This window comes from Nomascus leucogenys, chromosome 3 (assembly GCF_006542625.1).
Source record: "Nomascus leucogenys isolate Asia chromosome 3, Asia_NLE_v1, whole genome shotgun sequence".
Lineage (NCBI taxonomy): Eukaryota > Metazoa > Chordata > Mammalia > Primates > Hylobatidae > Nomascus > Nomascus leucogenys.
Window position 1 is genome coordinate 13573414 of NC_044383.1, and position 11028 is coordinate 13584441.

The 11028-nt window shown below is 43.3% G+C and overlaps 1 non-coding gene and 1 pseudogene across 1 annotated transcript; both read left to right on the forward strand.

Annotated features, from left to right (window-relative positions):
• Positions 1-500: 500 nt before the first annotated feature.
• On the forward strand, positions 501-9789 carry LOC100582303 (annotated as a pseudogene).
• Positions 9152-9254, forward strand: LOC115834493. Its single transcript, XR_004029443.1, has one exon. It is a non-coding gene; the product is annotated as a U6 spliceosomal RNA (small nuclear RNA).
• Positions 9790-11028: the final 1239 nt, after the last annotated feature.

Below are 11028 nucleotides of genomic sequence, written 5' to 3' on the forward strand. Positions count from 1 at the left end.
CCCCAAAGAAGCCCTATTTTATGGTATTTTCCAGTCTGGGCCATGGGAACTTCAAATGTCTTTTTCTAGAGCATATTCTGGGTAAAGCGTGTGTGGCAAATTAGCTGCAATCTAGATAATGTGGCTGAATGATGTGCTACCCTCACTCACGAAATCTCTTACTGGGGTGTAACCTCACTGGGGTGTAATCATTGTGTCAACTAGAATGGCCTATGGGGTGCCCAGGTATTTGGTTAAATGTTATTCTGGGTGTGTCTGTGAGGCTGTTTCTGGAAGAGATGAGCATTTGAATGGGTAGACTGAGGAAAGCAGATGGCTCTCCCCAGTGTGGGTGGGCAACAATCAATCCATTGAGGGCATGAACAGAACAAAAGGCAGAGTAAGAGAGAATTTGCCTCTCTGCCTGCTTGAGCTGAGCCCTCCATCTTCTCCCAGCCTGGGCAAGGGCAGCTTCAACTTTGTCCCTTGCATCACAAAGGCCAGGAAATAACAACACAGAGATGGCAGCAAGGGTTGTTGGAACTGAGTGGGCGCTCACAGCCAGTCACCCTCCCAAAGACCCAGAAAGGCAAGAAAAAGAACCGAAGCTACCCCACACCCATGCCTTCCCCACGCGTAGCATCCAGGAAGGGGAGAATGCAGAACAGTGGGCAAGAGTCTGGCATTTAGGGGCCATTTAGTTGTCTATGGAGGACGACAGACACCACAGACAGTACCATTGAGGACCCAGTGACATAATGAGGGCAGGAGGCCAAGGTAGGACCAAGACCACAGGAGAGCCAGGAAGGCTGCCTCAGTGGCATTTGTGAAAGCTCCACCCCAGCTCAGCAGCCACCCTGAGAGTGCCTGGCCTTCAAGATGAATGTAATTGAAGTCACTGATTTTATTTCAAATGGAAGCGACCAGATTGCATTTTCCTGTATCACTGAAGGCTAGAGATCAGAAATTAAATAATAGAAAACAAAGAAAATTATATTCCTTGTACACCCAACTCTACAGAAATGTGTACCACTCTAGAGAGAATAGATGAGAAAGTGTCCTCCCCTTGCCACTGGAAATACCCAAGGGCCTGCCATAGGCGACAGCCCCTGAGGGATGGGCACTGAGGGTCCCATCTTGCCTCTGCCTCATCAGTTGCAAAGTCACCCAAAACAGCCAACAAGGTCTTGCTGGTGCCACCCCACAGTCTGGGGCACTTGGGACCTTATGACATGCCACTGCTGTCCGCCATTCAGTCTGCAGGGCCCTAATCTGTTTTCTGGCTCTCTTGGGACCTCATTGGTTTTTTCACCCTGCAGGCAGACCACAGTCTGGCTGTGATTTGGAACATGACAAGGTAACCATGACGAGACTGAGTTAGGCCCAGCAGCAGCCACTGTCCTGGCAGGAGCAGAAAGGACCAGATCTGAGTCACCGCCTTCCTCGTTCTGGCTGGGCAGGGCCCTGGCCCCATTCCTCGAGGTCCACCTCTTCAGCCTGCACTTTCTCAGGGGAAGGAAGCCTCCAACTCCCTGCTGCTCCTTTCCAGCCCCTTCTTGACAAAACTCACAGAATTAACCCCAGGAGGCTTCTCCCAGCCTCCCGGGCAGCCAGCCTACAGCAGTCCTCCTGCTGTCTCTCGTCTTCTTTAATCCCTTACCTCTGGGGCGGATCCACTGTGGGTCAGTGCTTCTGAGGCCGCCTGGATATGCAGGGTGACTCTGGCCCCCTGTCACCATCTCCACACTCACAATGACACAAAAGCCCGGGTGTTCCCCGGCTGGGAGGCGCCATGGCAGGAGTTCTCCCATTCTCGCTGAGGAGGGAGGGGGGTATCTTTTCCCCAAAGAGTTGAGAAATGACCAGATGGGAAGAGCTCTGGAGGGGCTGCCGTGGGGTCCAGGGTCTTTGGGCGAACACCTTCTTGGACTGTGGGAAGCAGGAGCAGGAGGCCCTGGGGGAGATATTCCAAGCTCAGCCTGGCTCCTGGCCCCGTTACTGGCATTTAAGCCAGAATAGGACTCCCAGGGAGGGTGTGCACTAAGTCCCCAAAGACAGTTGAGTGACCGTCTCTGAACCCCACTTTCCTTGACTGTCAGAAGGGACACAGGCACTTTCGAGGGCTTTGGTGAACCGCATAGGTGGCCCCAATAAACAGTAGCTGTTCCTATTTCCTCTCCCCAGCACCAGCTATAATTCTCCATATCTTTTTCACAGCATCCTTAAAAAGACAGGTAATGCAGCAGGGCGTTAAGCTAAATACTTAGTATTTTACATAAGCCTATCCCCCTACAAGACTGCATTTAACAAAACTGCACATAACTCTTTATTTCCCTTAAAATAACATAGGGGCCAGGTGGGGTGGCTCACGCCTATAATCCCAGCACTTTGGGAGGCCAATTCAGGAAGACAGCTTTGAGGCTGGAGAATAATAGGGTCTGAAGGCAGGGAACCTACAGCCGATTCGTGCTGAATTCCTAGAATGGAATCAAAAGGAAAACTCCACCTCTCCATGCCCAAGTAACAAAAGGATCAGAGGCCACTCCCTTTGCAAACCCGCCCCCCCCCCCCCCACTTTTCTGCCTTGCGGATGAAAAATGAAAGTATCTGTGATTGGTCCCCTCATGCAACCAATCAGACTGGTTGTAGGCCAAGTCTTCATGTGTAACTTTGTAATTTCACTTCAACCTCTGATTGGTCACCTTCCACAACCAATCAAACTGGTTGCAGGCCACTACTTCATTTACATCAGTGTTAACCAAGTAACAAATGGGAAACCTCTAGAGGGTATTTAAACCCCAGAAAACTCTGTAACTAGCACTCTTGAGCCACTTACACAAGTCTGCTCCCACTCTGTGGAGTGTACTTTTGTTTCAATAAATCTGTGCTTTTGTTGCTTCATTCTTTCATTGCTTTGTGCATTTTTTTTTTTTTTTTTTTGCCCAATTCTTTGTTCAAAACACCAAGAACCTGGAGGACTCATAGTCAAGACCCTCCACCAGTAACAGCTTGAGGCCAGGATTTCAAGACCAGCCCAGGCAACACAGCAAGACCCCATGTCTTCAAAAAAAAAAAAAAAAAATTAGCTGGGTGTGGTGGCGAACGCTACTCAGGAGGGTCCTCTGAGCCCTGGAGTTCAAGGCTACAGTGAGCTACAGTCACACTATTTTACTCCAGCCTGGGCAACAGAGTGAGACCATGTCTCAAAATAAATGAATAAATAAAAATAACATAGGAAATATGCTGTAGCAGGACAAGCCGCAGACAAGAACCCCTCAGACACTGAGTTGTGAAAGGAAAGGGCTGTATTTAGCTGGGAGCATCGGCGGACTCACGTCTCCAAAAACCGAGCTCCCGAAGTGAGCAATTCCTGTCCCTTTTAAGGGCTTACAACTCTAAGGGGCTCTGCATGAGAGGGTCGTGTGATCGATTGAGCAAGCAGTGGGTACATGACTGGGGGCTGCATGCACCGGTAATCAGAATGGAACAGAACAGGATGGGGATTTGCACAATGCTTTTCCATACAATGTCTGAAATCTGTAGTAACACAAGCAGTTAGGTCAGGGGTTGATTTTTAACTATCAGGCTCAAGGCACAGTGCTGGGCTATCTGCCTGTGGATTCCATTTCTACCTTTTAGTTTTTACTTCTTCTTTCTTTGGAGGCAGAAACTGGGCATAAGACAATATGAGGGGTGGTCTCCTCCCTTAATGTAAAGAAATTTTTTTAGAGATCTACTTCAAAAGTTGTGTAATTTATTGACTCTGCTAGGTACCAGGAATTGGGCACGTACTTTACAGACATAATCTTACAACTCTGAGAGTGAGTATTATTTTACAAATGAGGACAAAGAGTCAGATACTATCACCTCTGTTTTACATGAGTAAACTGAGATGCCAGGAAGTTAGGTCATTAATAACAACAACAGGTAATATTAAGTATTAACTATTCTGTTTACAAATATGAAATAAAACTATAAATGTGTGTGTGTGCACACAATTGCCAGGCACATATTAATCATTAAACATGTCTTACTGACTTAATACTATAAGGAGTTTTCACTTAATCCTCCCAACAACCCTGTGAAGAAGGTATTTTTATTATCTACATTTTACACATGAGGAAATCAGGTCATAGAGAGGTTAAACAAATTGCCTTGGTCACATAGTTCCTAAGTGGTGGAAAAGAGATTTGAACTCAAGGAGGCCAGATCTCAACGACTTCAATATTCTGCTCAGTCTCACAGCTGGTAAGTGGTAGAGGGAGAACGTGAAACTGTGTCTGACTCCAAAGCCCACATTCTTGATCACCTTGATATTAATAATTTGTGAGGATCATAATTCATTTATTTAGAGAAAGCTTACACAGCCTGTTTGTTCTGGTGGGGACTGAGTCCACACTGACCCCCGGAGACTCTCTGGACTGTGCCTAATTCCTAAGCCTGTAGGTAGCAATGCTGTGATAGACAGCCAGATAAAATCAGCTAGACAGTTAGGATTCCATGAATAACGATATCCATGCCCTTCAGACTCTAGAGTAACGCTGCTCTCAAAGTTCAGATGTCGTAGTTTCTAAAGCAATTCTAATTTATTCTCCAAATGAATGTGAACTCTTCCTCCTCCAAACCCTCAGAGCATTTATTGGACTTTCTCATGGAATTTTCCATATTCTGACTTACATTATGGTTACTGGAGGACTACTCTTCTCACCCCTTCTAGAACTAATGCCTTGAGAATTGTATGGTTAAAAGATGAATTTGGGTGCTGTATAAGAGGCACCTCCAAATAACAATGGCTTAAACATGGTGGAAGTGTGCTTCTCGCTCACATAATGGTACTGCTGCAGAGTGTGGGGCTGGAGGGAGGCTCTGCTCCACACACAGGGATCAAAGCATCTCCCATATGTGGCTCTGCCATCTCTAGAGGACTGCCTTCAGCTGCCCACCATGGCTCAATGCATTATAAGGGGTAAAGGTGGAAAGGGAGGGCAAGCCCCTGCCTTTTAAAGACAGAATCAAGTTAAAAGTTCTGTTATTATAATACCAAAGAAAGGGAGAACAGATAATGAAAGGAAATAAGCCATCTCAAGCGGCCATGCCTTAGGAAATACGTTCAGAATGATGTTATGTGCATGCAGATATTTCTTCATTCAACAAAGATGAATAAAATGCCACTATATTTCATATCCAGTGCAAGGCATTTATAAACAATGGATGAATACATGAATGAGTCCCTTTTTTGGAAAAGCAATCTGGAGGTAAGGCCATGAAAATTTAATGAGGGCAAATAATTTAAAAGATGGAAACAAGTAATTTCTTCCCATAGAAGGTTGTAGATACAAATGGATATATTTTAAGCTGAACTTTTTGTGGCTTGCTGAAAAATATGGAAAATCAATTATAAAGAAAGTAAACAAACACCCCTGATTTATCAGGCTATGCTGCCACCAGCAAAATATATTCCAGAGTCTCAGTCCTGAATTTTTTACTTTGGTGACTTTTTCTGTATTTTTTTCTGAAACATTCTTTTATTTTTCCCTATACAAAACAAAACACACAAATTGTCACTTATTGCATTTAGACAAATACATGACTGCAAAATTGAGTCCCTTCTGTGTCTTCTGTAAGATAAACACTCAGGGGATTTCATCTGGGAGAAGAGCCAAAAGTCATTCCAATTTATTATTATTTCTAAATAATACATAAACCACCACATAAAGCGTTTAACAATAATGTTGGTTGAGCTGCCACTGGAATGCATCACTGTTGTCAGACATAGACATCACCAGCTCAGCTTTTCTCATTTCCCAAATTCCATTAAGATTTATCTCCATCTTCCCAGATGGTGCCATCACCCTCTCTACATCTCCCCACCATAAACAAAGTCCAACAAATGTTTTGCACTTAGCATTTTAACTAAAATGACAATAGTAATATGAATAGTAATACTAAAGCATAAAATTTTTAAATTCAAATGTTAAGAGATGGTGAAAGTTTTGAATTGAAATGAAGTCGTAATTTAATTAAAATAAGGTTTTCAGAACTTAGGCTTTAGGTTTCAAAGAGGCAGAGGTGAGTCTTGGGAATTTATATTTTCTTCCCCCATGCTGTTAACTTGTGATGTTTTTCTCTACATTCGTTGCTCCTGAGAAGCCTGACTTAATTTCTCCTTTCCCTCCTTGGCACACAGATGTGCTATATTTACACACTGCTATTTCCCAGAAAACAGCTGCTGTGCCCAGTCCAACAGCTTTCTTTCCTCCAACTGCACTGGGCTTAATAAAAAGGAATAATTCCTAGGTAGCAGTAAATTCCTTAATAAAAAGGAATAATTCCTAGGCAGTAAGACTTTCCCATCTTGGGGAAACAAAGCATTGTCCCTCAGAAAGAATTTTGCAATCCTCATTTTATGTAACTGAATTCAATACACATTTATTTAGCTATTGCAAAGAAAGTACTTGGCAGTTGGTCTGGCATATAGTTACTATTTGCTTAAAACTTACTATAATTAAGGCAAAATTCTAAGTCCACTGAGGAACACTGCAACTCACTGGTTTATTAAAAATACTCACAGATCGGCCGGGCGCGGTGGCTCACGCCTGTAATCCCGGCACTTTGGCAGGCCGAGGCGGGCGGATCACGAGGTCAGGAGATCGAGACCACGGTGAAACCACGTCTCTACTAAAAATACAAAAAAAAAATTAGCTGGGCGTGGTGGCTTACGCCTGTAGTCCCAGCTACTCCGGAGGCTGAGGCAGGAGAATGGCGTGAACCCGGGAGGCGGAGCTTGCAGTGAGCCGAGATCGCGCCACTGCACTCCAGCCTGGGAGACAGAGCGAGACTCCATCTCAAAAAAAAAAAAAAAAAAAAATACTCATAGATCATTAACTATCCATTTATTCATTAGCATATATTTATGGAGCAAGTACTGAGTGCTAGACATCACATTCTGTTTCCAAAACAAACATGGCCCCTACTTTCACGGATCTTCCAAGCTGGTGGGGAAGGCAGACAACCAAACAATTGCGCAAATGAATGTAAAACTAATTGTCGAATTGGAAAAGTGTTATAACTCTTATAAAGCCTGGGTCTCTGTGGTTCAATTTCCCAGCAGGATCACAGTCAAAGAAATACAATCTACCAAATACAAATACTTTCAGTAGGCTTCAGATCTCTGTCAAGGTCATGAAAAACAAGGAAAGACTGAGAAACTGTCACAGACCAGGAGACTGGGGAGATGTGAAAACTAAATATAATGCAGCACCCTGGATTGGAACAGGAAGATGATATTAATAGAAAAACTGGTAAATCCAAATAAAATCTGGAGTTTGGTTAATGAACTATATAGTTTGGTTAATGAAACTAACCAATGTCAGTTTCTCTGTTTTGACAAATGTGACATGGTAATGTAAGATGTTAACAATGGTGTAAATTGGGTAAGGGACATATGGAAATCCTCTCTACTATCTTTGCAATCTTTCTGTAAATCTAAAATTATTTCAAAATAAGAAATATATTTTTTTTAATTTTTTTTTGAGACGGAGTTTCACTCTTGTTGCCCAGGTTGGAGTGCAGTGACGTGATCTCAGCTGACTGCAACCTCCACCTTCCGGGTTCAAGCGATTCTCCTTCCTGAGCCTCCCAAGTAGCTGAGATCACAGATGCCTACCACCATACCCGGCTAATTTTCTGTATTTTTAGTAGAGACGAGGTTTCACCTTGTTGGTCAGGCTGGTCTCGAACTCCTGACCTCAGGTGATCCACCTGCCTTGGCCTCCCAAAGTGCTGGGATTACAGGCATGAGCCACCGCACCTGGCCTAGAAATATATATATATATATATATTTAAAAAAAAAAAGCTCATATCTTTATTTGAGTTCTCAAAAACTCATAATGGTAAATAACTATAGGCCATAGTAACACTTATAAAAGTCTCTGTTTGTGACTTATCTCTTAGGTTAGTTATCTATGGCTTCGTAATAAATTAACCCCAAACTTAGCAGTTTGAAATAACAAACATTTACTCTCTCAGTTAATATTATCCCACAGTTTCTGATTATCATAAATCTGGGAATGGCTCAGCTTAAAGAATCTTCAAGGCTTGGCCGGGACTGGAGAATCCAACACAAACCTCACTCATGTGGTTGTTGGCAGCCTCAGTTTCTTGCTGGTCATCAGCTGGAGGCTTCAGTTCTTCACCCTGTGGACTTCTCGCATACAGCAGCCACAAGGCTGCTCACAGACATGGCTGCTGGCTTTCCCCGAAGTAAGTGATCCGACAGAGCAGGAACACACGTGCAAGACGGAAGCCCCAGTCCTTTTATCACCTAATCTCAGAAGTGACAAACCATCATTTCTGCCATACTGTACTCATTAGAGGCAAGACAGTATGTACGGCCTTACACACAAGGAAAGAGGAAGTAAGCTCTGCCTCTTTAAGGAAGCAAAATCAAAGAATTTGGGTTTTTTGTTGTTGTTTTGGCTTTGTTTTTTGGGGTTTTGTTTTTTTTCAGATAGAGTCTAGCTCTGTCACCTAGGCTGGGGTGCAGTGACACGATCTCAGCTCACCGCAACCTCTGCCTCCCAAGTTCAAGCAATTTTCATGCCTCGACCTCCTGAGTAGCTGAGATTACAGGCGCACACCACTACATCTGGCTAATTTTTTTGTATTTTTAGTAGAGACAGAGTTTTGCCATGTTGGCCAGGCTGGTCTCAAACTCCTGACCTCAGGTGATCTGCCAGTCTCAGCCTCCCAAAGTGCTGGGATTATGGGCATGAGCCACTGCACCTGGCCAAATAATTTGTTTTTAAAACTACCACACCTCTACTCCCTCCGATACTCCCACCAAAATCACACACACACACACACACACACACACACACACACCCAAAGGTACAAAAATTAGCATAAAGTCACAAAGACAAGGAAATCAGAGAAGACATCAGCGACAAAAATTCTGAACTGAGAAATCAGGAAACTGAATCACACTTAGAAGATACAAGGAAGCCTAATTGGGAGCTAACAGCAGGGAAGCCAGGAGGCCACATAACATGCACCTCAGAATCTCAGCACGTCACGCCAATCAGCAGCAGCGGGTACTTCTGGGAATGGAGTGAAGGAGTAAGCTGAGAATTCTAGGACTGGTCGGGAGTCTATTTAAGAAGTAGTTTTACACTGGCTTTGGCAGCACATATACTAAAATGGGAACAATACAGAGAAGATTAGCATGGCCCCTACACAAGGATGACATGCAAATTTATGAAGCATTCCATATTTTTTTCCTCCAGTCAAAAGTCTGTTGAAATGCACCATGAAGCTTTGAGTGAAGCTCTTCCTGGGGACAATGCAGGCCTCAATGTCAAGAATGTGTCTGTCAAAGATATTTGTCGTGGCAACGTTGCTGGTGACAGCAAAAATGATCCACCAATGGATGCAGCCAGTTTCACTGCTCAGGTGATTATTCTAAGCCACCCAGGACAAATCAGTGCAGGCTATGCCCCTGTACTGGATTGTCACACAGCTCACGTTGCATGCGAGTTTGCTGAGCTGAAGGAAAAGATTGATCTTTGTTCTGGTAAGAAGCTGGAAGATGGCCCTAAATGCTTGAAGTCTGGTGATGCTGCCATTGTTGATATGGTTCCTGACGAGCCCATGTGTGTTGAGAGATTTTCAGACTATCCTCCTCTGGGTCATTTTGCTGTTTGTGATATGAGACAGACAGTTGCTATGGGTGTCATCGAAGCAATGAGCAAGAAGGCTGCTGGAGCTGATAATGTCACCAAGTCTGCCCAGAAAGCTCAGAGGGCCAAATGAGTATTATCCCTAATACCTGCCACCCCAGTCCTAATCTGTGGTGGAAGAACAGTCTCAGAACTGTTTGTTTCAATTGGCCATTTAAGTTTAATAGTAAAAGAATGGTTAATGACAACAATGCAGCATACATCCTTCAGAAAGAAAGGAGAATGTTTTGTGGACCACTGTTTTTGTTTTTTTTTTTTTTCACATGTAGCAGTTTTAAGTTATTAGTTTTTAAAATCAGTACTTTTTAATGGAAACTTGACCAAAAAGTCTGTCACAGAATTTTGAGACCCATTAAAACAATGGCTTAATGAGGAAAAAAAACAAAAACAAAAAAATGTAGTTTTAGCATAAGTCCCTACTTCTTAGGTATAGGCTGGACCTAGTGACTTCCTTCCAAAGGACGTAGTATGAAAGGAGGAAACAAAAGAGTAACTTCACAGTGGAGAAATCTGACAAACACCATCTCAGCTAGGAGATCAAGGCCAACATGGACAGTCATAAGTTAACATCATCAATCATGATATGATGAAAATGGCATTTTAGGCTTGGCACAGTGGCTCACACATGTAATTCCAGTACTTTGGGAGGCCAAGGTTGGAGGATCACTTGAAGCCAGGAGTTCAAAACCAGCCTGGGACACATAGCAAAATCCTATCTCTAAAAAAAATTTTTTTAATTAGCCAGGTGTAGTGACACACCTGTAGTCCTTGCTACTCAGGAGGCTGATGTAGGAAGATTGCTTGATTTGAGCCCAGGAGCTCAAGGCTGTAGTGAGCCGTTGCGCCACTGCATTTCAGCTTGGCAACAGAGTGAGACTCTGTCTCTTTAAAAAAAAAAAAGTTGGGGGGTGTATTTTATCTCTGGGGTCTTCCTCCCAGTAACCCATAACCTCAGTCTTATTGTGGAAAAAATATCAGATAAATTCCAGTATAATAGCAGGACATCCTACAAAATACCATCCCAGTATTCCTCAAAACACTCAAGGTCATAGAAAACAAGGAAAGTCTTAGAGACTGTCATAGACAAAAGGATCCTGTAGGCACATGACAGCTAAATGTAATGCAGTATCCCAGATGGGATCCTGGAATGGAAAAAGCACGCTAGGAAAAAACTAAGAATGTAAAAATAAACTATCGACTTTAGCTAATAATAATGTATATGTATTTGTTCATTAATTATAACAAATGTGTCTCACCAATGTAAGATGCTAGTAATAGAAGAAACTGACTTTGGGGTATATGGGAACACTCA